Genomic DNA, 27450 nt, shown 5'->3' on the forward strand with positions numbered 1-27450 from the left:
ACTATATAGATTTATGGGTAAATGCTATGTATAATTATATAGCCGTAGGTAATATTTTGATTAAGATTTTGTACACTGCTTCTTGCATTTAGTATCACTGAGAGAGCGTTTTATTTCATTAATCTGCAAATATCATTTTCAATGGTTACATAGTATAGTATTGTTTGTGTTGATTATTACTTAAGCAATTTCCTATTGTTTAAGGTTTAGAATGTTGTTTCAACTGTGCACTGTTATAAATAACACTGCTGTAAGAATTCTTTAACATAGAATTATTGTCTACATTTTTGATATGTTCTTAGGATGAATTCCATAAAGCATAATTAGTTGGTTAAAGCATATGTCTATTAGATCTTGGGATTTATTTGGCTAAATTGCTTTCTAGAAAAGTTTTATGAATTTAACTGCTTAAGAATATTTGCTTCACTATGAATTTAAAAACATTCAATATTTTAAAAAAAATTCTTGACTCTTGGTATTTGCATTTCTTTGTTATCTAGGAAGTTTTATGTTAGAGAAGCCACATGTGTTTCTAATTCTGAATTACCTGCTCATGTCTCTTCCTAGGTTTCTTTCAGGCTATTTGGTTTTATTTTCTTAAAGATTTGCAACATATATTAATACATTAATGTTTTTTAATCGAGGTAAATTTCCAAGTTTGTCATTCATTTGTGTAATAATAAGATCTATGATATGTAGTAACTTTGAAGTTTTATGGTGGTGGTGGTGATTTAGTTGCTCAGTCATGTCTGACTCTTTGTGACCCCATGGATTGACTGTAGCCCGCCAGGCTCCTCTGTCCATGGGATTTCCCAGACAAGAATACTGGAATGAGTTGCTGTTTCCTTCTCCAGGGGATCTTCCTGACCCAGGGATTGAACCTGGATCTCCTGCACTGCAGGCAGTCTCCTGCATTGCAGGTGAATTCTTTCCTGATTGAGCCACTTGGGAAGCCCTTATGTAGCCATACATTTAAATATTTTATTTTTTTGTTGTTCTTATGCACATAATGGACTTCTCTAGCCAAAAAGTAACTGGATATTCATTTAAAACTTCTAGTGTTTCACTTCATCTTTAAAAAAAAAGCTCTGAGCCATCTGAAATATATTTTGGTGTAAAATCTGAGGTAAGGATGTAACAGTGTACCAATTTAGGATAGCCGACTCATCCATCACAATTAATTGACTCATAAGATTATCCCTCGCCCCTTCAATTGTATTATTTTTTAATGCATCAATTAAATACAAATATGAATATTGAGACATAATCTGTTTTGAGACAATATCTTCTGTTCCCTTCATTTTATTGTTAATTCTTGAACCAGTCCCACGTTTAATCAAGTTATCCAACCTGTGTAATATCAGGTGGTGAACAGGCAGCCACTCTCAACCCCTCTCCTTGATACCACTATACTTAAATTTCCAAACTCATCTCCCTGTTTCCAAACTCATTTCATGTTGATTTCTTTTCCAGGCAACCTTTTTTTAAACATTTTTATTTTAAAATATTTATTTATTTATTTGACTGTGTGAGGTCTTAGTTTCAGCATGTGGGATCTAATTCCCTGATCAGGGATCAAACCTGGGCCCCCCATATTGAGATTGTGGAATCTTAGCCACTGGAATTCCACACCAGTGAAATCCTCAACCAACCATTAGAATAGTTCTGCCATCTTCTTTTGTCAAAAGATTCTACTGAGATGCATTCAGGACTGTAAATTAACCTGGTAAGAACTAAGTGTTGAACCAATGGTCTCTTCCAGGAATGTAATAATAGCAACAACTAACACTTATTAGATATTTATTTTATACCATTATCTGAAGTCATACCCCTTCACTAACACATTGAATGGAGAAGGCGATGGCACCGCACTCCGGTACTCTTGCCTGGAAAATCCCATGGATGAAGGAGCCTGGTAGGCTGCAGTCCATGGGGTTGCAAAGAGTCGGACACGACTGTGCGACTTCACTTTCACTTTTCACTTTCATGCATTGGAGAAGGAAATGGCAACCCACTCCAGAGTTCTTGCCTGGAGAATCCCAGGGATGGGGGAGCCTGGTGGGCTGCTGTCTATGGGGTCGCACAGAGTCAGGCATGACTGAAGCGACTTAGCAGCAGCAGCAACTCATTTAAAGCACATACCCTTACTTCTTTGGTGGTTTGATCTAGTTGCTGGGCTTTGAACACATTTTCTATGAAAGCATCCACATTTGAATTTCCAGTTATGCATCCTCCTGAACTCTATAAAATGTATCTGTTTCCTGCTTAACACTTGTTCTCAGATGTCTCCTCAGCATTTCAGACTTGAAACTGAACTTCACTGCTACCTTTCCATCTCAGTTAATGGCTCCATGTAAAAACCTTATTTTATCAATTAACTCTTCTCTTTCTCTCATACTCCACATGTAATTCATCATACACTCTGTTTCCGTAGTATATCCCCAAATATATCCAATGATATCTCTACTCTCCAAGTATATCCAGAATATATTGTCTAAATATAGATATGTCCTAAATCTAGATATGTTTTTGCCTGATGTATTTCTCAGCATTTCCATTACTTTTACATTGATTCAACCCATCTCTACTTGGGTTGCTGCAGTAGCCTCCTTGGGAGTTTCTTTGCTCTTCTGATCCTTGTTCCACTAATGTCTTTTCCAGTAGAGTAACCAGAATAAAGATAGTCTTTACAGGGGCCTAGAAGGCTATACTAGAATTTAATTTACTTATTTAGTTTCCTTGTGCTTTATTTTCTGCTTTTCTCCCAAGAATGTATGATCCCCCAAAGTAGGGACCTGTGTCTGTTTCATACATGGTGGCTCAGACAGTAAAGAATTTGCCTGCAAAGCAGGAGACCCAGGTTCAATCCCTGGATTGGAAAGATACCCTGGAGAAGGGAATGGCCACTCACTGCAGTATTCTTGCCTGGAGAATTCCATAGACAGAGGAGCCTGTCAGGCTACAGTCCATGGCATTACAGAGTTGGACACGACTGACTGACTAACACTTTTCACTTTCATGTCTAAGCACCCAAAATAGTATATTCTTGACACAAAATAGTTTCTCAAAAAATATCTTTCCATAAATTCATAGAATATTAATGCAATTTGATAAGCCACATGCTATTATCATTTCTACTTTTCAAATGAGAAGAAGAAATCACATCAAGATAAAGTAACACAAGAATACTTATGAGCAATTGTCAGAGCCAGAATTTGAGCCTAGGAACTGCTTCTAGGATCCGAAGTTTTAATCAATAGTGACCCCATTGACTGTATCCTACCAAGCTCCTCTGTCCATGGAATTCTCCAGGCAAAAATACTAGAGTGGGCTGCCATTCCCTTTTCCAGGGGACTTTCTTCCAGAGAGATTGAACTTGGGACTCCTGCATTGCAGGCAGATTCTTTACCATCTGAGCCACCAGGGAAACCCACTTCAGATTGTGGCTGATATTGCACTGTCTCACAGTCCTGGGTGTTCATTGGAAGGACTGATGTTGAAGCTGAAACTCCAATACTTTGGCCACCTGATGCAAAGAGCTAACTCATTTGAAAAGACCCTGATGTTTGGAAAGATTGAGGGCAGAAGGAGAAGGGGACGACAGACGATGAGATGGTTGGACGGCATCACCGACTCAATGGACATGGGTTTGGGTGGACTCCGGGAGTTGGTGATGGACAGGGAGGCCTGGCATGCTGCGATTCATGGGGTCTCAAGAAGTCGGACACGACTGAGTGACTGAACACCCCTTTGAAATTAGACATTACATCTGCCTTGCTTTGGCCAATAAAATATAAGTGGAAGTGGTGAAAGAATCTGTTGAACGATTTTCATCTTCCATTTTTCCCAACTCATGGTGCAGAGACACCAATACTTGGGTCCCTGAATAAACACCATGTGGAATAGATTGCCATTCCAGCTGACCAAGGACATGAAACAAACCAAGGTTATTTAGGGGGATTACTTACCACCACAATATAACCTATTCAGAATAATACAGGCATTTATACTTTTCTTCATATAGATTCACACAATGATATTCCTAGGCAATGGTTGTGCATTTATGTGTGTGAAGCGTATTTTATTTTGTGTGCTTTCAGGATGGTATAATTTTGACTTAGGAATGTTTGGTTGAAATAATTGTTAATGTATTTCAGATACTGTGTTTGAAGTGCAGTAAAGCATCTGTTTTTTAATATTAATCTAAACTATAACTACTGTTCTTAAGATAAATTCAATCTAAGATATTATACCTCACTTCTCTTTCATTTATATATATATATGTGTATGTATAATTCTGACACTTGCAAGTAATGCTAATTTTCTTTCATTTCCAATAGTAATATCTCTTATTTCTGTCTCATGTTTTATTACTTTGGGCAGGATTTCCAGATAATGTTAAAAAATAATGATGCCTTTGTCTTGTTCCTGATATTAATGAGAAAGACTAGTTTTTCACCATAAGTGTGATGTTGGCACTTGGTTTAAAAAATTCTTCATTATGTCAAGGAAGTAAGTTTCTATTCTGATGTTTCTACATGTTTCTTTTCGTTTTTACCCAGAAGTGATTATGAAATAGCTTCAAATGCCTTTTTTTGTTACTTATTGAAATAAGAACATGATACTCACTTTAGTCAGTGGGATTGCTACTAATACATTGATTCCCAAATATGGTGATTGTATTTTTGAATTCACTTCAGTTCAGTCACTCAGTCATGTCCGACTCTTTGCGACTCCATGGACTGTAGCACGCCAGGCTTCCCTGATAATCACCAACTCCTAGAGCTTACTCAAACTCACGTCCATCGAGTTGGTGATGCCATCCAACCATCTCATCCTCTGTTGTCCCCTTCTCCTCCCGCCTTCAGTCTTTCCCAGCATCAGAGTCTTTTCCAATGAGTCACCTCTTCGCATCAGGTGGCCAAAGTATTGGAGTTTCAGCTTCATCATCAGTCCTTCCAATGAATATTCAGGACTGATTTCCTTTAGGATTGACTGGTTTGAACTCTTTGCATTCCAAGGGAATCTCAAGAGTCTTTTCCAACACCACAGTTCAAGACCGTCGATTCTTCACACTCAGCTTTCTTTCTTTTCCAACTCTCACATCCATACAGGACTACTAGAAAAACCATAGCTTTGACTAGATGGATCTTTGTTGGCAAAGTAATGTCTCTGCTTTTTAATATTACTGTGTAGGTTGGTCATAGCTTTTCTTTCAAGAAGCAAGTGTCTTTTAATTTCATGGCTTCAGTCACCATCTGCAGTGATTTTGGAATCCCCAAAAATAAAGTCTGTCACTCTTTCCATTGTTTTCCCATATATTTGCCATGAAGTGATGGGACCAGATGCCATGATCTTCGTTTTTTTCATGTTGAGTTTTAAGCCAGCTTTTTCACTCTCCTCTTTCACTTTCACCAAGAGGCTCTTTAGTTCTTCTTCACTTTCTGCCATAAGGGTGGTGCCTTCTGCATATCTGAGGTTATTGATATTCCTCTCAGCAATCATGATTCCAACTTGTGCTTCATCCAGCCTGGCATTTCACATGATGTACTCTGCAAATAAGTTAAATAAGCATGTTGACAATATACAGCCTTGATGTTCTCCTTTCCTGATTTGGAACCAGTCTGTTGTTCCATGTTCAGTTCTAACTGGTGCTTCTCGACCTGCATACAGATTTCGCAGGAGGCACGTCAAGTGGTCTTTCTAAATGACCCCATCTCTGTAGGTTTATTTTCCTGAAGACTTTCCACCTTTAAGGTGAGGCTTATAGCCTCAGAGAATAAGAATATGAATATTGCCTCTGGAAGGACCATAGAGGAAAATGAGAGCCCTGTCTGTTGGAAAGTTGGGTTTCTGGGAAGAGCAATGGACATGGTAGTTTCTGGGGATTAGAGAGCACAGGCTGCTGTCCATGCAATTCTTAGTGTTCTGTCTGCACAGAATAAACTCGGCATGGGGAATACAAACTTTCTAATTTTTCAAAGCTTAATATGTTCTTAGAATAAAAAAAATTTTACTCATATAAGTAAAGGTAGAGGTTGAAAGCTTCTGAATGATGACTACTGAATACTTGTGGTGTAGAGGCTGGATAATTTTTAGAAATTTTTGACACATTATTTGGAAGACATATGTTTAGTGAAGTATTCAGAAATCTTTGGTTGAAGTAACAGAAATTCAACTTAAGGTAATTTCTGGTAATGTAATATTTATTGGTTATACTCATCCTCTTTATGGTTTGATATGGGGAACTAATAAATCTATAAATAATAACTATAAATTACATAGATTGTAATAATAATCTATTATATTAATATGTATAAAACTATTATAATTTTAACATATTATTATAATATATAAATCAATAAATGTTATTCTAAGTAGAATCAACAACTGCTCAATCTCTGTCGCTGTTTTCATTCTCTCACATCTTTAATTCTCTCTACATGTTGCCTTATGTTTTTCAGGCCTCTTGTTACCAAGAAAGTGAAATCCTGGGTACTGGTAATTCTGACTAGAAGGTGGGACAGGTAAGGCCCAGTATGATCTTGCTTGAGTCATATTCCTATTGCTGGTAGCAATATTTTGTTCTGGAGACAAGATCCTGTTGTTAGTGCAAGACGGGTCGTATGTCTGCCCTTTTGGCCATAAGAATGGGAGGCTATGATTGTTAACTCCCATGTGAAATAAATGAAGGATGGAGTATTTCACTAAAGTAATGAGTATATGGTTACTGGGAGACTGCAGATAGGGTTCTTTTACTGCCCATACTAGCAGTTGTCTGTTGCAACTGGGAAATGAGAAATGATGGCCAGAAATGTACTGATAATACAAAAAGACAACACTAAGATGCAGAGTAAATATAGGATGTAATCCTATATTCAAGGAAAGGATGTAATCAATTGACAGTTGACAACTGATAGGTGTCGGGGTAAATACAACTGGGATTTGCCAGTTGAATGGCAGTAATGGAAGAAGGGTTTAAGAAACTGATGACAATATAGCCTAGTGCATACTTAAAGTTTTGGCAATGGCAGATGCCAAATTACAAACTACTTTGATACTAATAGAAAATAAAATTTCTGAGATCTCAGAATTTTATGATTGATACCAAAAGTACACATGAAATCTTAGGTGTTGATTGTAATGCTTTCCATCCTGATATGGGAGCAATCACTAACATTCTAGGTGCAAGAAAAACATCCACTGAGTCATGGCCCATCTCTACTCATGTGCCTTCTACCTGAGAATGAATAACTGTTCTTAAACTCTCACACTGTCAAGAGGCCATAAAAACAAAGGTGGCTCTCAAAGGATCTAAAAATTAAGAAGTGTTTCTATCAATAAAACATTAAGCAGTATATTTATTAACTAGGGTTTGAAACTATTATTTCCATTATAAAAATGTATAGAGATGATGGTAATAATATACACACTTTGGAAGATGTTGTGTTTACATAAAAGAGCTCAGATGAGATAAGATTTAAAGTCAAGACAAAAGATGTTATGTGTTAGATCAGGGGTCCCCAACCTCTGGAATCTAATGGTCGATGATCTGAGGTGGAACTGATGTAATAATAATAGCAATAAAGTGCACAATAAATGTAATGCACTTGAATCATCCCAAAACCATCCCCCGACCCCTGGTCCATGGAAAAATTGTCTTCCACGAAACTGGTCGCGGGTGCCAAAAAGACAGGGAACTGCTTCATTAGATGACTTTTGTATCTTTCCCCACACACTCTCAGCCTATCATTTTATTCTAGTCTTCGTTGTGGAATCTAGATGTGCATAATTATAAATGAAGAGCATCACCACAGCTACTCACTTTCTGCTTCCAAGTTCCCATGCAGCCATTTTGATGCATTTGCCAACAAATATAAGGTAGTTATAAGTCAATCCTTCACCAGTGGGAAAGAGTCCAGTGATTCACACCTGCCTCTTCTGATCCTTAGGCAGAGAATTCTGAAATGCATTCTCCATGAATCCTCAGAGAATTCTAGCAAAATTGAATCCTCATTACCCACAGTAGGATCAGCTCATAACTTACTCTTTGGGTTAACTTTCCTTGCTTTCTTGTTGCCCATCTTTTGGTTCTCTGCTCTTATTCTTTGGGATCACCCCTCAAAAGAAAAAGCAAAAACAAACCACCCTATTTCCAACTCTGCTTTTAAGGAAAACCTAAAATAAAACACTGGATAAAGATGAAGCAATATGATTGTCACAAATTTATTCAGGGAGGTAAAGGCCAGAACTGATGACGTTTGAATATTAAAGGGAAAAACTGATAAAAATACTGGCTTTGTGACTTTTGATCTGGCCAACGAAGTATTTATTCCATTGTTTGGTGAATATGGAGTAATGTGAAGAAATTACACTCTTCATAGGGTAAATTGATTTAGTTTCAACTTTATTGTGAGAAGCTCTATTGTTTGGAGACAAGGGACCAGGTGCAAACTACTTAACTTCTACTAGCCTCAGTGTTATTCCATATAAAATGTAAGTAATGGTAATATCAAATTCATATGGTTGTTACAAGGATCAAATGAAAGAACGTCTATAAATCAGTGCTGTATTTTGAAAACACAAGGGCCAATTTCATCTCCTTGGATAGAAGGAGAAACATCTTATATTATATTCTGATTGATAAATACTCACTCTGAAAAAAGATAAGGATTCTTCTAATAAAAATTAAATCAATAGCTATAAGTTAGTTATAAGAAAGTCATCCCACTGCCCAAGAATTTCTTGGGATACCCTTCTGCTGTTACTATAGCTGTTTTACTTCTACTTTATCAATACTATTGCACATCATATATCATGATTTTATTTATATCTGTACTTTCAGCATCTGGCTGGTCCCTGACCTAAGTACTCAGTAGGTATTTGTTGAATGTGTAAATAAACAGTTTGCTAACTGTGAAAGGTGTGACAGTCCTAAAGAAAGAAATGACAGCTGTGATGGTATAGAGAATCTCCTGGCAAATGTGTGGCCTCCCAGGTGGTACCATTTTACTCCAGTAAAGATGAAGATAAATGTTATCTGACATCATGATGTCTGTCTACATCACAGAAGGAAACAATGGGATGCCTTAGGCTCCACTGGGAAGAGCAAGCTTATTCAATTTCAGTACATTCGAATGTTAAAGAAAAGATAAAACATCAAGCTTACATTTATCTTACACAGCACATTTCAACCTGGTGAAGAATTGTAACTCTGACACTAAGATCATGATCTGGAATTCTAAAATGCTCAGAAATAAAATGGAATGCAGAATCTCACAAAATTTGGCACTTAACCAACACATGCAAGTCTCTACCTGCAATCGTTATCATATTGCATAGATAAAAGGCAGTCTCAAGGGCAGGGCCAGGAAGCTCAAGCCACTGAGGCAGAACTAAAATTTCCAAGGAACACTGTTGGTGTTCAGGCCTCTGGATTGCATAGCCTGTTCTGTTTCCCCTGATATACCCTTATTTTTAACTCTTTAATAAAACCCAATGTAAGTGAGAATCTGTTAAGAGAGTCATGTAGCTACTCAAGTTTAAAGACCCAGATATTTTTTGTTACAGTGTAAAGAATAAACTTTCCATTAAAGTCTCAATATCACTGATGATTAATTTTGGAGAAATAATGACTAATTGAAGAACTGCACGGAGAGGGCAGATATCTCCACTGACCAAAGGCAGAGCAGGAGGAAGTGGTGACACATGTAATGGATGAACCTGATGTTAAGCGTTACTATAAACCTGGAGTGGATTTTTAAGCACAGGCATGATAAGCATTAAGGACGGAGAGTGTCAAGCTGGGTTCGCTGGCAAAAATGATGTCAAACCGGACTTTTAAAACAACTGTGTTCATAATGAGCTATACATTTACAGTGGCTTAATTGCATCAAAATGTTTGATAAGATGAGAAGACTTTGGAGCTGAAGAGAGAGTACTCAGGTAAGCTGAAGCCTGACTGAGTGCGCCATGTGAAGATCTGATGAAAAAGCATCTTCGGGTGAGGAAACAGCTATGGCAAGGGTTCTGAGTTGAGAAAATACTGATCATGTTCAAGGATCGAGGAAGCTAGCATGAATGACGTGGTGTGAACAAGGAAGAGAATAGTAACAGATGTGCTCAGAAATGAAGGCACAGATTGTATAGTGGTATGACCACAGTAAGATGTCTGCCTTTTATTTGATTATACTAATAAGCCATTGGAATGTTATAAGCAGGAAAATTACATAATATGATCTGATCTTTTTAAAAATCACTCTAACTGCTGTGTGGAAAATAGATTATTGGGGCCAATTCTACTATATTATTATAGTACAATCAGGAGGCAAGTTAAAAAGCTATTGCAAGGTTCCAGTTGAGCTATGTGGTACTTTGGAATGATGTCATGAATGTAAAAGTAGGGACTGGTTAGATTCAGATATTTTTTTTGAAGATAGGAACAATGGATTTAACTCATGATTCCATTATAGAGTTAAGAACAATTCCTGGTACATAGTTAGTCCTTGACTTTTTTTTTTAAGAATTTATAGTGAGATGAAAGGAAAAGAGAGGACAGGCATGATACTTAGGTTTCAGCCTGAGGTGAGTTGGAGAAAATGAAGAAGGAAGCAAAACTTTTCAAGGATTAGTTTTTTTTTTTTTTTCAATGTGAAAACTTAATTGTACTGGTTTTTATATACCAAATTAAATTTTCAAAGAGTAGTTTAATAAATAAACCCATATATTTAACGATTATTTAGTGTTTACTTGTATGGGACATTGGAAAAGAAACCATTCTCCTTGTTTTTGTCTTTAAAAATACATTTTTTTTATGGTGGGTCTAGAAGAGAAGCCTAACCTGCCTGGGTCAGATCAGTATAATTATTGATTGTTAAAAATCAGAGCTACAGATTAGAGTAGGCCTCAGAATGTTCCAAAGGATATCATTTTTTTATAAAGGAAACATTTATCCTCTCAAAATTTGAAATGCTTAGATGTTTAAACATTTGTTCTGAAAGGCATGTTGTATTAGTTTCCCATTGTTATTGTATTTGCTACAAAATTAGCATCTTAAAAACTCAGATTTATTATCTTACAATTTTATGTTATTTTATAATTCATATTCCTTTAAATATGAGCTGTGATATTTGATAGAAAAATTTTGCATATGGCTTCTGATTTGAAACACTGTAAATTCATTTCTCATCCACTATTTACATACTCTCTCTAACTGGTGGTTAGGACATACTCATATCACAACATGATCTCTGACCCTATGCCTTCATGCCACCACAACCCTGGATGGTTTGGCACACTACATGGTAGAAGTATTTCTGGAAGTCACTCCTATTGTAGGAGGACCAGCAGTAACCTAAGTATGAATAGAAGTGACTGAGACTCACCTGAATAGACTTCTGAGCTCACTCCGGAACTGGGCTAAATGGTTAAGGCTAAGAGACTGTTCTAAAAGCAGTATCATCAGAGCTGCTGTTCTTTCTGGAATCTCTAAAAGAGCAGATATGTTCTCACCCTTTCAGTCTCTAAGAGGCTATTGGCACTCCTTGGCTCATGAGCTCTTCCTGTCTTCAGATCCAGCAATGATGACTGAGTCATTTTCCAAACACATCCCTTTGACACTGAGGGAGGAGGAAATGGTAACCCACTCCAGTATTCTTGCCTGGAAAATTCCATGGACAGAGGAGACTGGCAGGCTACAGTCCATGGGGTCACAAAGAGTCAGATATGACTGAGCGACTGAGTATACATTGAAGCTGATTCCGCTGTTTCTCTCTCTTCCATATTGGCCCTGCCTAGATAGTCCAGGAATGTTTCCTAATATTGATTCAGTTGATTAGTAGGTTTAATTCCATATACAACCTCAAAATCCCCCTTTGCCATGTAACATAACGTATTCACAGATTCCAGGGATGAGGATGTGAACATCTTTGAGAGACCATTACTAATCTGCCCACATACCTATGTTTCTCAAGTCAATATTCTGTAACAGAAGCAAGCCACTTTTAGGTACAGTCATGTCTCTGTTGATTATTTCCATGTATTTATCACATGCAGGAAAAATATGACAAGAAAATTGTAACAGAATTTGCAACATTTATGGACATTTTCATCAGAACATAGGTATTGACTACTGAGTGAAATATATGGCTCAGAATAACCCATAGAAAAGGATGTATGTTTAGAACTTGCCTATCAATGGCACTTCAAACATCAGACTTGTTAGAAATAGTCTCTTAATAGTCAACATGATTTCCAATTAAATTTTAAAAATAGATGTCTGCACTTGACAATTCCTCCTCCTATTCTCTTCCTCTAATTTGTATGTAAATGACTTGATAGCACTTTTGATGGACAAGATGCATGATCTTTAATTCTCTTTCTGCATGCAGATAGAAAGTGAAATATTTTCTATAGATTTGTGTTGGGCACCTCCAGACTACAATCACTACTTCAGTGAATGTCTTGGAAATTCTAGTTAGCCAGAAACTCTTGGCTTAGATGGATATACTTTGCTTAGGGAAGACTTCCCTGGGATCTTCACCTTAAAATGACTCCTTCTGTGTTATTTCTTCATAAACCTTTTCCTTTTTTCTTCATATGTAGTACAGCTGAAATAATTAATTGAGTGATTATTTCCTTGATGTTTTTTGTCACTGAACACAAAGACTACCTTGTCTCATTGGTGGCTCTGCTTTATCACTGATGCTTCACACATGACCTTCACACTTGATGCTCAGCAGTTGATGAGTAAATGAAATCAACAGACTTAACCTAGACATACGTTTTGCAAGTGATTTATCCTGAAGGATTGATAGTAAAGTTAAAACTTTAAATTTAGCTATCCTATAGATACTTTATTCATTTTATTTTAAATATATGGCTTCTTGAGCATTTGGTAATTTGCTTTAAAAAATGTGGAATCTAGAAAAATTGTATAGATGAACCTATTTGCAGGACAGAAATAGAGACATAGACATAGAGAACAGACATGTGAACATGGGGTACAGAGTAGGATGAATTGGGAGATTGGGATTGATTTATGTGCCCTGCTAGGTGTGAAACAAATAGCTAGTGGGAAGCTACTGTACAGGGAGCTCAGCTTAGTGCTCCGTAGTGACTTAAATGGGTTAGATGGGGTGGGGGGAGACAGGTCCAGGAGGGAAGGGATATGTGTATACATATAGCTGATTCACTTTATTGTACAGCAAAAACTAACACAACATTGTAAAGCAGCTGTACTCTGGTTAAAAAAAATAAAATGTTCAGGCTAAAAATTTCATGGTCCTATGCATTACCGTGGGCCTAGACTATCTAACTGCTCACATATTTAAAAATACGTCTTAAATTATTGACACAAAAGACCTTGATCTTTTTGGCTCACCTCTGTATGGACCTTCAATTTAGCACATTCTTATTAAAACATCCTAACTGTCAAAACTTACCTCTAGACAATAGCAATGAACACTTATTGATCTTTAATTTATGATTTACTGAAGGCCCAGCAGTAGTCTAAATGCTTTTCATTCCTATTTAATCATCACAACAATCCTGTGATATACATATTATTCACTGACTTCATTTTACACACAAAGCAACTGAGATACAGAGAAGGCGTGTACTTCCTCGGGGTTGTACAGCTGCGGCAGTTAGTCAGCATTCAATCCGAGGCTAATTTTGCTTCGGGGTCCATGCTTTAAACCAGTATAACTTACTGACTCTGCAGGAACTGCTAAAGCAATTGAAATATCTTGATTTCAGGTATTTCTTAAAGAATATAAACTAAGATGCATGACTACCACATAGTTTTCCAAAGCTCCAAAATAAAGGCTCTGTAACAATGCAGAAGGGTGGGGAAGGTTGGAAGTGGGAGGGTGGTGGAAGAGGGAGGGGACATATGCACAACTGTGGCTGATTCATGTTGATGCATGGCAGAAATCAAGCCAATATTGTAAAGCAATTATCCTTCAATTAAAAATATATTTTTAAAAATTAAAAAAAGAAATAACATCAAAGGGAGGTTATTTGAGGTCTTCCCAGGTGGCGCTATTTCTCTACTCTTCCCCAGTAGTATATTGGACCTATTGACCTTGGGGGTCATTTTTCAGTGTCCTATCTTTTTGCCTTTTCATACTGTTCATGGGGTTCTCAAGGAAAGAATACTGAAGTGGTTTGCCATTCACTTCTCCAGTGGACCATGTTTTGTCAGGCCCTAACTAGCAGGGACATGCCCTTCAGCCACTCAGTGTAGCTGGATGACATGGCTGGTGCCCTGGTTGTCCCACTGCTGGTCCTCATTGTGTGTAAACCTTCACTGGCCATCAGGTGTTGGTCAACGTGAGACTGGGGGTCAAAGCAAAGACATTGCTGGAGTGGCTGGGAAGGGGGTCCAGTGAAAGTTGGAGCCAATGTTGGAGGACCCCCAACTGGTGCTTCTATATAGTCTACTGTAATCTATGCAGGTATGATTTTGTCAGAAGTTCTTGTTTCCTGGTTGTATTTAAAAGCAGAGACATCACTTTGCCGACAAATGTCCCTGTAGTCCAGGCTATGATTTTTCCAGTAGCCGTGTATGGATGTGAGACAAGGACCATAAAGAAGGCTGAGTGCTAAATAATTAATGCTTTCAAACTGTGGTGTTGGAGAAGACTCTTGAGAGTCCCTTGGACTGCAAGATCAAACCAGTCAATCTTAAAGAAAATCAATCCTGAGTATTTATTTTAAGGACTGATGTTGAAGCTCCAACACTTTGGCCACCTGATATAAAGAGCCAACTCATTGTAAAGATCCTGATGCTGGAAAAGACTGAAAGCAGGAGGAGAAGGGGGCGACAGAGGATGAGATGGTTGGATGGCATCACTGACTCAATGGACGTGAGTCTGAGCAAACTCCAGGAGATGCTGAAGGGCAGAGAACTCTGTGTGCTGCAGTCCATGGGGTCTCAAAGAGTCAGACACAATTTGGTGACTTAGTGACAACTCTTCATGTGCCTGGTTCCCAGTTTTTTAAAGTTTTCTACTGTGTCTGAAATTTCTGCTTGGCTCTAAAGTTGTATTTTGCTTCCTAGTCTCTGATTTTATTTTATTTTATTTTATTTTTGGCTTTCAGCTCATTTCCATTTGCCTGTTATAACTTGTAGGTCCACCTTGACCTTGTCCCTGTGATAAGGTAAAACCTACTGCTCTGAAGTTTAGCCTCTGAAAGCAAATGAACTGCTTGTCACAAGGCACTGGATTTCTACATCATGGGTCTTGCCCTCAGCTGATCTCTCAAGTAGCATATTCTTGGCATATTCTAATGTCAAGAGAGCTATGTTTCCATTCAAAGGGAAGGTTATTTACAGTTTGGACCCTGATCAGAAGTTGGACCAATCTTGCTGCTGAGGTATAAAGCACTGCTCCCGAGGTCATGGGAGGATGATGCCTTGGGAGAAAGGTGAAAGATCAGACAGTATCAGGGCACAATGTCCCTCATTAGTAGTGCAACACTTTACAGAGCCTGCTGCTGGGAAGCAAAGAACCCCTGTGCTCTGGACTTGTGGCAGAGATTCCTAGGAGCCTCTTGTATCTGAACTTTCTTGTTTTGGGGGCACAAGGCTTGACTCCATTTCTCAGACTTCTTTGAGTGAAGTATGGCCATATGTTTGACTGGGTTCTGTACAAGGAATAAGAGCAAAAGCAATGTGTTCAACTTCCAGTCTTGACCCATAGAAATTCCTGTGCCTCATTCCTATGCTTCCCTCAACTGCCAAAAGAAGAAAACTCTGAGGGTGTAGGAGTGGGTAGAGACACAGCATGATAAGATATTTTGGTCTCAAAATACCTGCATGGAGTGTACCCCAACAACAACAACAACACACACAGGCTCTGGAATATGATATGAGTAGGAAGTTTAATTGTGTTAAGCCATTGAGATATGGAGATTTGTCTATAATAGCATCCATTGTTAATTCCCTTAAATAATAGCGTGCTGTGCTAAGCTGCTTCAGTGACTCTTTGCGACCCTATGGACCATACTCTGCCAGGCTTCTCTATCCATGGGATACTCCAGCAAAGAATACTGGGGTGGGTTGCCCTCCAGGAAGTGCCCTCCTCCAGGGGATCTTTCATACCCAGGGATCGAACCTTCATCTCTTACGTTTCCTGCCTTGGCAGGCAAGTTCTTTGCCACAGTAAAGTACAGTACTTAAAATCAGTTCTGAGTAATCACATTAACTGAGGTGAAAATAATATGAAAATAGGCAGCAGAGCCTGAAACAAAAGAGTAACCAAGTACAGATGACTCAGGCAGTGAGACAGTGCATTTCATATACTTACTCATTTAATCTTCAAAGCACCTATTTTATGGATGAGAAAACTGAGGCATAGGGAAGTTAAGAAACTTATTTCAAGTTACACAATTTCAAGTGACAGAGCTGAGATTCAAACCCTGATGATTATCTCTAAAGTCATTACTATTGACTATGACACAAAACATCATACTGTTTACACTTCTGAATCTTGTATGGAACAACTGACTGGTTCAGGATTGAGAAAGGAGTATGACAAGGCTGTTTATTGTCATCCTGTTTATTTAACTTATATGCAGATCACATTATGTGAAATGTTGGGCTGGATGAGTCACAAGCTGGAATCAAGACTGCCAGGAGAAATAACAACCACTGATATGGGGATGATACCACTCTAATGGCAGAAAGTAAAGAGGAACTAAAGAGCCTCTTGATGAGGGTGAAGGAGGAGAATGAAAAGCCAACTTAAAACTTAAGATTAAAAAACTAAGATCATTCATCTGGTCCTATCACTTCATGGCAAACAGAAGGGGAAAAGGTGGAAGCAGTGACAGATTCCTCTTCTTGGGCTCTAAAATCAATGCAGATGGTGACTGCAGCCATGAAATTAGAAGATGATTGCTTCTTGGCAGGAAAGCTATGACAAACCTAGACAGTGTGTTGAAAAACAAAGACATCACTTTTCCAACAAAGGTCCATATAGTCAAGGCTATGGTTTTTCCAGTAATCATGTACTCATATGAGAGCTGGACAATAAAGAATGAGAAGTGCCAAAGAACTGATGCTTTCAAACTGTGGTGCTGGAGAAGACTCTTGAGATTACCTTGGAAAGCAAGGACATCAAACCAGTCAATCTTAAAAGAAATCAACCTTGAATATTCATTGGAAGGATTAATGCTGAAGCTAAAGTTCCAATACTTTGGCCACCTGATGCGAACAACTGACTCACTGGAAAAGACCGTGATGCTGGGAAAGATTGAAGGCAAAAGGAAAAGAGGGTGACAGGATGAGATGGCTGGATAGCATCACCAATTCAGTGGACATGAACTTGGGCAAACTCCAGGAGATAGTGAAGGACAGGGAAGCTTGGTGCACTGCAGTCCATGGGGTTGTGAAGAGTCAGACATGACTTGGCGACTGAACAACCATCTACATATCATCCTGAGTTAAGGATTACTTGTGCAACTATTAAGAGCCTTTTGCCTATGGGAAAAAGATATTGTGCTCAGTAATTATAGGTCTGATTTGTTTGAATACCTTGCAACAGTGCTATTATCTCCCCTGATAGAGAAGAACACTGAATTTTGACAGTTAAGATTTAAGGTTCCAGAGCTGGTCTAAGAACCAATATTCTTAGATTTTCAGGTTCCAGAGCCTATGTTCTCATAAGCATGCTCTTCTATCTCAACCCTACAGAAATGCCCCTCTGAGCACTGCCCTTCTCCTTGCTGGGTGTCTACAGGATTACTTTGTGAATAAAATGACGTGATGTATGGAAAAGTGCTGTGTAAACCAGGAAACACTGTGCAAACATAAGGTCTTGTTATTGCCATTACTTAAGACAGGGAACAAACCATGACAAGCCAATTGCATGCACTTCCTTGTTATTCAGAAAGGGAGCTCACAGGAAAAGGCCGGCCTGGGGAATTCACCACCATCTGACTGTATGTTCTACAGTTCATTCAGGGAACTGTGATTCGGCAGTTCCTTTCCTGGGTTCTGTTTCCCGTTAATTGGGTGATATTCACTTAGAAGCAGTGCAGTAGGATCACCTCTGCTTCATGCTCCCGTGCCTCATTTCCTCACTTAATGCCTTCTTAGTTCCGTTATTTATTTTCTTTAGTATTACAGCAGTACAGCAGGATGAGTCACAGTCCCTGCCGTTCCCAGGAGCACCCTCAGAGGCCCACAAAACAATAAGATGATTGATGAGGCCATTTCCACCCAAATGCTGCAGAGCATTTGGAAGCACATTTTCATGGCAATGGTCTCCAGACCAGGAACTTGTTTCAGCTCTCAGATCAGGGATGGGGTTCCAGGTCCTTTGCCCGGGCTCCTGTACTGGAACCCTTCTAAAGCAGGGAGACATGGATGGCTAGATGGTGGGATGGGGTACAGAGAGTGGAGATGATGGTATGGACATGAGCAGATGAAGCCTCAAAAAAAAAAAAAAAAAGAGCTCATAAGCATAGACCTCAGGTTGTAAATTAATCTTAGAGTGGGAATGCCATACATCTAAACCTGTGGATCTCAACCTGGGAGCATTTTGTCCCTTAGAATAACTTGGCAAAGTCTGGAACCATTTTTACCTGTTGTAATGGGGTACGGGCTGGGTTGGGGTAATGCTACTTACATTTAGTAGGTAGACGCCAAAGATGCTTTTAAGCATTCTACAATATCCTGGAGAGTCCATCCCCCACCTCCAACAAAGAATTAGCTGGGTCAATATGAGTCCTCCTCTAAAACCTAGACAAGGAGCCCAGTTCCATTCAGAATTCAAGTTTGCACTTTGGGATCATGGTGGAGGGATAGAGGGGGGTGTGTGATTGAGAGCTCCAAATCCTTGGCCACACCCATGTTTTCTTCCACCCAGCAGTACTCATCTCCAAAGTTAAAATATATCCCTTTCTTGCCAAAAGATTTTCCAATTTTAATGAGATAGAATTGACATATAACATTGCATAAATTTAAAGCCTTAAATATACATATACATTTAACATAGTAAGTTTAGTTAATATCTATCACTTCAAATCGTTCAGTTTTTTCCTTGTGATGAGAACTTTCAAGATCTACTCTCTTAACAACTTTCAAATATACAGTATTTGAAATAATACAATGTTGTTAACTATGGGCTTCCCTTGTGGCTCAGATGGTAAAGAATCTGCCTGCATTGCAAGAGACCCATGTTTGATCCCTGGGTTGGGAAGATCCCCTGGAGAAGGGAATGGCAATACACTCCAGTATTCTTGCTAGAGAATTCCATGGACAAAGGAGCCTGGTGGGCTACAGTCCATGGAGTCGCAAAGAGTTAGACATGACTGAGCAACTACACACACACACATACACTGTTAACTATAGTCACCCTGCTGTGACATTACATTCCCAAGAAGTAGCTATTGTATGACTGAAAGTTTGTACCTCTTTAACCATCTTCACCTAGTTTTCCCACCATGCCCAAGACCCCTACATTTAACTTTCACCAATCTGTTCTTTGTTCCTATAGTTTGTTCTTTTTAGACTCCATGTATAAGTGAGATCATCTAGTATTTGTCTTTCTCTATGTGACTTGTTTTACTCAGCATATTGCGTTCAAGGTCCATCTATTTTATTGCAAATGGCAGTATTTCCTACCTTTTTATGGCTGAAAATTACTCATGTGTGTGTGTCTGTGTATATACATATATATGTATATATGCATGACACTTCATGTTTATGTTATCTATATAATTTATCTATTCATCCATTGATGGACACTTAGGTTGTTTCCATGTCCTGACTATTTTAAATATGGGCATACCTCAGAGATACTATGGGTTCTGTTCCAGACTACTCCAATAAAATGAATATTGCAATAGAACTAGTCTTGAGTTTTTTGGTTTCCAAGTGCATATGAAAGTTATGTTTACTGTGGTGTAATCTATTAAGTATTTAAGAGCATTATGTCTATAAAAACAGTGTATATACCTTAGTTAAAAAATACTTTATTGGTAAAAATATTCTATCATCTGAGCCTTTGGTGAATTGTAATCTTTTTGCTGGTGGACGGTTTAAAAAATTGCAAGCAGTCAACTTCCCCAAAGGCCCAGCTAGTAAAGAACCCACCTGCTAATGCAGAAGACCCAGAGATGTGAGTTCAATCCCTGGGTCAGGAAGATTCCCTGGAGGAGGGCGTGACAATCCACTCCAATATTCTTTCCTGGAGAATCCTATGGACAGAGGAGCCTGGCAGGCTACAGTCCGTGTGGTCACAAAGAATTGGACGCGATTTAGCGACTGAACGACAGAAACAAAACTGAACCGTGACACAGAGACACAAAGTGAGAAAATGTTGAAAAAATGGTGCCAATAGACTTGAAGCAGGGTTGCCACAAACATTCAACTTGTACAATGTGCAATATCTGCAAAGCATAATGTTATAAAATAAGGTGTGCCTGCATTGCTGCAATGAGCATGGGGTACAGATATCTCTCTGTGATATGAAAATGAAAGTGAAAGTGTTCCTTGCTCAATCAGGTCCAACTCTGGGATATAGCCCTTTCTTAAACAGAAAGTGAACTGAGGAAATGACAATAACTTTGGTGCTGAACAGACCTGAGTTCAAATGCAGTGTGACCACTTATTAGCTCTGAGACCTTAAAAAATGTTTTTAACCTCTCTTATTAAACTTTCAACACGTGTGCAATGGGAATTGTAATAATTAGCTTGAATGTAGTGCCAACATTTAAAACAATGCTGAAGTTTCACATTTTCTTCTCTGCTAGAATTGAAGGTCCTTGCTGTTAGAGCTGTTGTCTAATATCTGGGGCAGTGAGGGAGGAACGGTCTACCATCTTTGAGTGTCTACATGTGTTGATGACTTTATACCCATCATTTCACATGGTCAATAAGGTTTGGATTAGAATGGCTACAGTGGTAAGAGGAGGGACACTGCATCACTTCCTCTGGAATAGAATCAACTGAGATATTCCCAGCAGGGATCCTAACCATGCCTGAGCAATGAGGCTTTGCGTGTGTGTGTATATGCAAAACAGATATGACTCCTCATCAAGACTGTTCACAGTTTCTCTCTTTGCATCTGTGACACTATCCTCACCTAGTCATCCTTTCCCACTTCTTTGCCTGCTTTCTTGTCACCTCCTTGAACAATTTATCTTTTCTTTTAACGTTTTATATTGGAGTGGGCTTCCCTCGTAGGTCAGTTGGTAAAGAATCTGCCTGCAAGGCAGGAGACCCAGGTTCAATCCCAGGGTTGGGAAGATCCCCTGAAGAAGGAAATGGCAACCCGCTCCAGTATTCTTGCCTGGGGAATCCCATAGACAGAGGAGCCTGGTGGGCTACAGTCCACGGGGTCATAAGAGTCAGACCCGACTTAGTGACTAAACCGCCATAGCTGATTAACAATGTTGTGTTAGTTTCAGGTGTAAAGTCAAGTCATTCAGTTATACATGTATCTATTCTTTTTCAAAATTTTTCCCCATTTAGGTTATTACAGAGTATTGACCAGAGTTCCCTGTGAAATATAGTAGTTCCTTGTAGGTTATCTATTTTAAATACAGTAGTGTGTACATGTCAGTCCCAAACTCCCAATCTATCCACTTTCCCTCCCCCTCCCTTGAAGAACTCATCTTAAATGACTCATCCCTCAACCATCTGGACCTCTGGTTGTTTCTTCCTCATTTCTAATCGATACTCTCCATAAATGATCTCATATCAATCCAAGATCTCAACTGCCACTTAGAGAAACATTAGCTCCAGAATTGTATTTCTAGCTCAAATCCCCATTTTATGTCTTATTTTAAGTCTTATAAAGTACCATATTTATAAGGAGAGGCAGTATTGCATAGTGATTAACAAGTATATACTTGAAGATATATCTAGAATTACAATAACGTTTTGACTTTGCCACTTGCCATATTAAATGGAACAAGTTAATCTATATGAGCCTTCATATTTAAAATAAAATTTAACACCTACATCACAGGATTTTGAAATGATTAATATATGAAGGGTCTAGTAAGGTTTCTGATATTTGGTTAGCCCATGAAATTATACACTCAGATGGGTACTGTAAAGGTGACTCAGCCCAAATGTGAATTGTTTCTTCTGTACTCTCATTCATCCAGGGAGAAATCTTCCCTCTCTTAACTTCTACATCTAAGACCTGTAAATTCTACCACCAGCTCTGTTTTGATTCTGGGCTTTCCTTTCCATCCCCACTGCTCTTGCCTTAATTCAGGCCTTTATCATTCTTTTTTACCTGGATTACTAGAACAGACTCAAATATGTCTTCCTAGCTCCACGACTGAGCGACTGAACTGAACTGAGCTCCACTCTCCCCTACATCCCTGAATCCCTACTAACAATGGAAAGGTATTTATCAAATGTAAATCTGATTCAGTTCAGTTCAGTTCAGTCACTCAGTCATGTCCAACTCTTTGCAACCTCACAGACTGCAGCATGCCAGGCCTCCCTGTCCATCACCAACTCCCAGAATTTACTCAAACTCATGTCCATTGAGTTGGTGATGCCATCCAACCATCTCATCCTCTGTCATCCCCTTAGCCTCCCACGTTCCATCTTTCCCAGCATCAGGATCTTTTCAAATGAGTCAGTTCTTCGCATCAGGTGGCCAAAGTATTGGAGTTTCAGCTTCAGCATCAATCCTTCCAATGAATATTCAGGACTGATTTCCTTTTGGATTGACTGGTTGAATCTCCTTGTGTCCAGGAGACTCTCAAGAGTCTTCTCCAACACCACAGTTCAAAACCATCAATTTTTCAGTGCTCAGTTTTCTTTATAGTCCAAGTCTCACATCCATACATGACTACTGGAAAAACCATGGCTTTGACTAGACTGAAATTTATTGGCAAAGTAATGTCTCTGCTTTTTTATAAGCTGTCTAGGTTGGTGTTAACTTTTCTTCCAAGGAGTAAGTGTCTTTTAATTTCATGGCAGCAGTCACCATCTGCAGTTATTTTGGAGCCCCCCAAAATAAAGTCTGACACTGTATCCACTGTTTCCCCATCTATTTGCCATGAAGTAATGGGACCAGATGCCATGATCTTAATTTTCTGAATGTTGAGTTTTAAGCCAACTTTTTCACTCTCCACTTTCACTTTTATCAAGAGGCTCTTTAGTTCTTCTTCGCTTTCTGCCATAGGGGTGGTATCATCTGCATATCTGAGGTTACTGATATTTCTGCCAGCAATCTTGATTCCAGTTGTGCTTCATCCAGCCCAGCATTTCTCATGATGTACCTTACATATACGTTAAATAAACAGGGTGACGATATACAGCTTTGATATACTCCTTTCCCTATTTGGAACCAGTCTGTTGTTCCATGTCCAGTTCTAACTGTTGCTTCTTGACCTGCATACAGATTTATCAAGAAGCAGGTCAGGTGGTCTGGTAGTCCCATCTCATGAAGAATTTTCCACAGTTTATTGTGGTCCACACAGTCAAATGCTTTGGCATAGTCAATAAAGCAGAAGTAGATGTTTTTCTGGAACTCTCTTGCTCTTTTGATGATCCAACAGATGTCGGCAATTTGATCTCTGGTTCCTCTGCCTTTTCTAAAACCAGCTTGAACATCTGGAAGTTCACGGTTCATGTACTGTTGAAGCCTGGCTTGGAGAATTTTGAGCATTACTTTGCTAGCGTGTGAGATGAGTGCAATTGTGTGGTAGTTTGAGCATTCTTTGGCATTGCCTTTCTTTGGGATTGGAATGAAAACACACTTTTTCCAGTCCTGTGTCCATTGCTGAGTTTTCCAAATTTGCTGACATATTGAGTTCAGCACTTTCACAGCATCATCTTGTAGGATTTGAAATAGCTCAACTGGAATTCCATCACCTCCACTAGCTTTGTTCATAGTGATGCTTCCTAAGGCCCACTTGACACTGCATTCTAGGATGTCTGGCTCTAGGTGAGTGATCACACCATCATGATTATCTGGGTCCTGAAGATAATTTTTGTATGATTCTTCTGTGTAGAAGAGGTTCTCCCCCTCTTCTTAATACCTTCTGCTTGTTAGGTCCATACAGTTTCTGTCCTTCATTTTGCCCATCTTTGCATGAAATGTTCCCTTGGTATCTCTAATTTTCTTGAAGAGATCTCTAGTCTTTCCCATTCTGTTGTTTTCCTCTATTTCTTTGCACTGATCACTGAGTAAGGCTTTCTTATCTCTTCTTGCTATTCTTTGGAACTCTGCATTCAAATGGGTATATCTTTCCTTTTCTCCTTAGCTTATCTTCTTTTCTCAGCTATTTGTAAGGCCTGCTCATACAACCATTTTGTCTTTCTGCATTTCTTTTTCTTGGGGATGGTCTTGATCACTGCCTCCTGTATTGTGTCACAGACAAAACCAGGAGCTGGCTGTTGCTGTCATTGTTTTCTATGTAGTAATTATTTGCTCTATATCTCACTGAAGTCTATACCAGGAATTTAATAAACATTTGTTTGCGAAATGAATGACTGATGGATGATTCAGTCTTCTGGTGTGAAAGTCAGCTGCTACTGGTATTGTGGCCTTTAGTATATAACTTTAGTCTGGTATATTATACTGCCCACCTTTCTCCAGTATACAGGACAAGCTTAAGGTACAGTATCATGATGCATACTCATGTATGTATTTTGGAGGGAGAAAGTAGAAGAATAAATCATACATACATGCACACTGATTCACAGTATACATGTAACAAATCAAGTCCTTGATATTGGATTAAGTGAGATTATCTTTTGTATATGTAGCCTGCATACTCCATGGAGCTCTCACTGGCTGAGTAACTCTTGATAGTTCAGTAACAGAGAGGTGCCTTCCTGTTTTTATGAAACAAACTTTATAAAAGGGACTTCTACATATGGAAAAAGGTGAATACCTCCAGAGACCAGTCTTTTGGAGTTCTGATTTCCTTGACCACAAAGACTTGTCCAGCACAGCATGATGCAGAAGGGTCCAGATTTGGCAGCTAAAGCAGCCTGTGTTCAAATCCTGTGACTTATTAACTTTGTGAATACAAACTAGTTATTTAATACCTCACCAGTGGCCTCATCTATAGATTGAGACTATTATACTCACCACGTAGGCTTTGTGAGAGTCAGTTTCAGGGTTTCTTGATGCTGGCAGTATTGGGAATTTGACTGGACAATCACTTGTTGTGTGTGTGTAGATGAGGGTGGGAACTGTCCCTTGTATTGCAACATGTTCAGCAGTGTTGCAGGCCTCTGCCCATTGGATGTCAGCACCAATTACCCCCCCTCCCCAGGCATAACAGCCAGCAGTGTCTCCAGACATTGCCAGATTTCCTCAGGAAATTGGGGGTGGATGAGAAATAACATCTGATTGAGGACCAACTTATATATGACAATGTGTGTGGTACGCCCAGAACAGGGTAGATGTTTCTTGAATCTCCCTTGCTTTTTCTTCCTTAATGGGGCTACTGAAATTCCCTATCAAGTACTTATATTTCCTCAAAAAAAATTATGTTTACCAACAGCCACATCTCAGTGAATGTTTAATCTGAGATGTGTGGGCTTTTTTTTTTTTTTGACAGTCCAACCTGGCTCTGCACAACAGCTTTATTCAAAAACGTTAATTATCAGTGCAAAGTGATAATAGTCAGAATTTTCCAATGGTGAGGCTTGGGCTCTAAGTGTTGTCTGTGAAGAAAGAAAAAAAAAATAACCTTTTAATAGGAGAGGAAAGAGAAAGAAAAACAAAAGAAACGACAAACCTGAAATAAATTGGAGGCTGTAGGTGTCATGGCAATGCGAACTGCGGGATGATCGATTCTCCTAGATTCTGAGTGGCACATTCTGTGCACGGAGCGCCAGCTGACGTCAATCGGATTAAGTGGCCTCAACGGGAGCACTGCATGCAAGATGAGTGAAATGCAGGCCCCAGGATTTGTCATTGCCTCCAAACACAGCTTCCTACCTCATAGTGAGAGGGAGGAGAGTCTGTGAATGAGGAATGAGAAGAGGAATGTTTTCGTTTAAGGAAAAGCTCTCCTGGTTTGTACAATTGCTGCAATATGAGTTAAGTCTGAAAACACTTCACTTTTTGTACATGCCTTTGTTTGGTAATATGTCTAGTCAAATGACTTTCTTTTTGGACAGGGCTATCTAAACTCCCCTAGCTCCATTTCGAGAAGTGATGACAGACTTTCAAGACAATTTTACCTTAAGGCATGAATTTAGAGAGAGCAGAGGCTCAGAGTTCACTAATAGATTTTGCCAATCCTCTGAAATTAATAATTTAAATGAATTAATGTATTCAAAGGGCTTAGAATAGTGTCTGACGTTATAATTCTGTATAATTGTTAACTAGTTTCATTACAATTGCTGCTGTTGCTGCTACTTTCACTTTTTGCCAGATGCTCTTCTTCAAAGGTCATCGATGGAAAGATTTCCCTAAACCTCCAGGATGGATTAAGCTCCTGTCTTCTGTTATTCCACAGATAAAAGTTATCCCATTCATAACTTGCTCCATTCTATTAAAATTGTCTGATCACTGCTTTTCCTTTCTGAAATGACCTCTTTGGTTGCGTGGTCTGATTTCCTTTAGTTTTTGAATCTTTAGCATTAGTTGTTGCTTGTTTCATATGTGTTTGTATAATTTAATTATTGAAAATATCCTCTCAGTGAACAATTGCCATGATTTTTCTAGAATATTCCTATTATGGAGAAAGCATGATAGGATAACCGATAAAAGTGAGAAAAGCGTCAAGAATTGTCTTTCCCCAAACCATCATGGCTTACTCTTCATCAGCGTCATTCATTCAAGTTCAGTGGAGACTCCTTTTCTCGGGACAGATGACCAGAGATCCATGGATGGCTCTGTGCAGGGAAGAATTAACCTTACTCAGAGAGAAGTTTAGCCTTTATCCTTGGCTACTAAGAGGTAATATCTAGGTTCCTGGAACTTCTCTCCGATAGGAGCATCTGTTTGCCTGAGGGCTTGGACCACTAGATAGTCTAATAATGTGATTTATGATGAGAGCTTAGAGACACACATTATCAGGAGAACTGGTAACCATACCCTGATGTTGTCTAGGAGAGGCTGGATACCAGCAATCAGTCATGTAGATGGTATAGATTTAAGCCCCAATAGAAACTCTGGATATCACAGGCTCAGGACCGCTTCTCTGGTTGGCAATTCCACAAGTGTGCGTATGGTCACACTGTGTGGCCAGGAGAAAGTAACACTATCTATGATTCTATGGAAAAAGGGCAAGCAGAAGCTCGGCATTCGGATCCCTCCAAGTCTACCCTATGAATCTCTCTTCCTCTGGCTGATTTTAACGTGTGTTCTTTCCCTGTAATGAATCATTGGTGTAATAGCTTTCAGTGAGACCTGTGAGTTCCTCTAGTGAATTATCAAACTTGAGGGTGGTTTTGGGAGTCTCCCAAACTTGGTGTCAGAGGTGAAGGTGGTCTAGTGGAGA

The 27450-nt window shown here is 39.0% G+C and overlaps 1 long non-coding RNA gene across 1 annotated transcript in view; it reads left to right on the forward strand.

Annotated features, from left to right (window-relative positions):
- Positions 1-27450, forward strand: part of LOC145526852 (uncharacterized) — a 466924-nt gene that overhangs the window by 264282 nt on the left and 175192 nt on the right. Inside the window, exon 5 of the long non-coding RNA XR_014069238.1 lies at positions 6465-6527. This is a non-coding gene — a long non-coding RNA (uncharacterized LOC145526852). The remainder of the gene's footprint in view (positions 1-6464; positions 6528-27450) is intronic.

The sequence above is a fragment of the Giraffa tippelskirchi genome, chromosome 11 (genome assembly GCF_054371585.1).
Source record: "Giraffa tippelskirchi isolate mGirTip1 chromosome 11, T2T-mGirTip1v1.2.pri, whole genome shotgun sequence".
Classification (NCBI taxonomy): Eukaryota; Metazoa; Chordata; class Mammalia; order Artiodactyla; family Giraffidae; genus Giraffa; species Giraffa tippelskirchi.